A 2,724-nucleotide genomic window follows, 5' to 3' on the forward strand; every position below is an offset into this window, starting at 1 on the left:
TATTTCTATTAGCGATAAGGAGCAATTGAACCTAAAACATTGAAGCCAGGTTGATGAGCCTATTCCGCAAGGTCTCTTGGCTCCACACATGTGAAGTGAAATCTGCCAGGTGGGGATCATTTGACCTTTGCTATATAGGAAGCATGAGGAGTTATGGGAAGAATTGCTACTGCAGAGGAGTTTGAGGTTCAGGTTACTTAAGGTGCTTTTCTACAGTCATGATGGAATGAACTCAATGTTCTTGAGTAGGCTGCTTTTTTTGTGTGTGTTTTCTATCATCTCTGTGAAATAGTTTTGGAGACTCTATGAGCTAGTTACATTGGTAGTGACTTCTCAGAACAGGAAAACCCTGTTGGTGTTACTTTCGGTGAACTAGCATTGACTCAAGTTCAGAAGCTGGCAGGTAAGTGTTGCTGGGTTTTACAGTTGTTTTGTGTTCTGGACCTTGAGGACTTCCTTCACCTTCTCTGTTTTCAGTGAAGTTACTTACATGGATTCTCAGCTGGTCCCCAAAATATTCTGGGACAGATCCACTTTCCTGGTAGACTCCCATGTTCTTCCTTGCTGCTTCTAGTCTTGTGTTTAAAGCCATACAATACTGCATGTTTATTATGATTTTTTGCAGAGGCAGAGTATGATATAGAAGAGGATTGGTGTCCTAGAATATCTCATAATCAACCAAGAACCGGCTTTATGTCAATGACTACTTTCCACTCAATATAAAGTCACTACTTTTTGTGAGCATATATAAATTCTTTTCATTTTTAAAAATAAATACATAGATTTTAGTCTCTATTAAGAGATTTGGTGGCAATTTTACATATTCTTAATAAGTAGCAGATTGAAAGAGGGAAGATATGAGAAGTGGCAGGTATCTTTAGTATGTAGAAAGACAGCTTCAGAACTAAGAACAACAAACCCAAGGACAAAATAGAAATGTTCCAGAGTACGTTATTCATTCTGAACGCGAAACTAACATTGATAGATTGCAGAAGATACATTATGCCACAATGTTTGGATTTAAATAGAGGTATAATTTCAGTTCATGCCAGAAGACATTCTTCTCACTGAAGTACAACTAAGCCCCACAAAGCATCAAAACAAAACAAAATGCCAAAAAGGGATGTATTTACAAGTTAGTTTTACGTGCTGGCATTATTTCCTTGTCTGGTCTCGCATTCAGGGCAAGATCTATCTGGGGGGGAGCATGTAATGCTGTGCAAGGTTGCTTGGTGGTATGAGGGACAACATGACTTTAAAATTTTGAGCTGTTTATATAGAAGCAAAGTACAGAAGAGTACGCTATCCCCGAGGGCAATGTAGAAACTATCTGTTGCTTCTCAGGTTTAAAAGTTAAAAGGTGTAAGCAGCTGTTTGAGTACAATACTGACGTATATGTGAACATTTTCCTCTCCAGTGTCCAAGTTGGAGTGCAACATTTTTCATCGTGCTCTCAGATCAGGATTCTGATTCTAATCATGTTCCTAATGCAAATTTCCAGAGAAGAGGGAAGCAAACCAGTCCTGACTGCTTTGAATGGGATGGAGAGAGCAAACAAACATAAATGAAGAAGATAAACCTGTAGGAATGTTTTCAGATAATTGCCACCGTCCAAAAGCTTTAAAGTGGTTGAATCCTTGAAAGTTCATTACTGAAAACTCTGGCTGCATCACTGAATTTGAAGGAGTAAGATAGACTTGCACCATCGCAGAGTCTCAGTCACAGTTTAAGTGGGCACTGCCTCTAACTTCACAAGAATGGAAGAGAAAAGGTTATCTTTCTACCTTGTCAGCTACTGGCAGACCTAGAGAAAGAAAAAACAAGAGTTGTTAACATTATGATGTAATGTGTTTTTTTTGTTTGTTTGTTTGTTTTTTTTTTTTTTTTTTTTAGGACATCTCACCAAATGTGTAATATTGAGTAGTAACCAGCCAACAAATGAAAGGGAAGATGAAAGAGTAGAAGGTACTTGCATGGCCTTAACTTACATGGCAATTGACAACAACCACAATCAACAATGATTTCTAAGTGCCTTACACCATTGACCCTGGAGGCACAAAAATGGGATTCCTGTATTAGCTAAGGGGAGCACAATCCCTCTCAAAACACGAGAGTCTGGGGTACGCGACTGAGTACTGAAAATCTTAAGACTAGGATGTTCACGTACCAGAAAGGAAACTCACATTTTAGCACTAAAAAACTATCTTTAGAGACAGGCTGGGAACTGGTTCTTTTTAACCCAGGGTCCATTTCAGCATCTTCAAATCTAAAGAAATGGTTGACTGCTCTGTTGAATTGTGTTCCAGGCAGAAAGACTCATGTTCCTATTAACATAAAGAGCTTAATACCTTGCTTCTGTCCTAAAGATGAGTTTTGGATTCAAACGTACCCCCTCCAAGATGAGCAACTACCTTAACTTTGTGGGGTTTATATTCTGCGTAAGAGGTTTGTAACGTCAAGCTTCACAGCTTCTCCTCTGGATGCAGGAAGGAGGTTACAGATGTATAAAAGGGCAAGACAACTGCCAAAACTACGTTGCATTGCCACAAAACTACTTCAACGTATCCCTGCAAGCACAGAAACTCCTTTGCAAACCACCACAGATTAGACATTAGGGCTAAAGAGTGTGGAAAGGATTGTTTAACAACTTTATGCATACTGCCAACTTTATGAGCCAGTCAAACTGAGATGAGAGCTTGAGATCCCAACTGTGGCTTGGATATG

General features: G+C 39.2%; 1 long non-coding RNA gene across 1 annotated transcript; it reads left to right on the top strand.

Annotated features, from left to right (window-relative positions):
* LOC137846568 (uncharacterized) lies at window positions 1-2,724 on the top strand. Its single transcript, XR_011090552.1, has 2 exons — window positions 1-403; window positions 1,418-2,724. It is a non-coding gene; the product is annotated as an uncharacterized lncRNA (long non-coding RNA).

Source organism: Anas acuta, chromosome 1 (assembly GCF_963932015.1).
Source record: "Anas acuta chromosome 1, bAnaAcu1.1, whole genome shotgun sequence".
Lineage (NCBI taxonomy): Eukaryota > Metazoa > Chordata > Aves > Anseriformes > Anatidae > Anas > Anas acuta.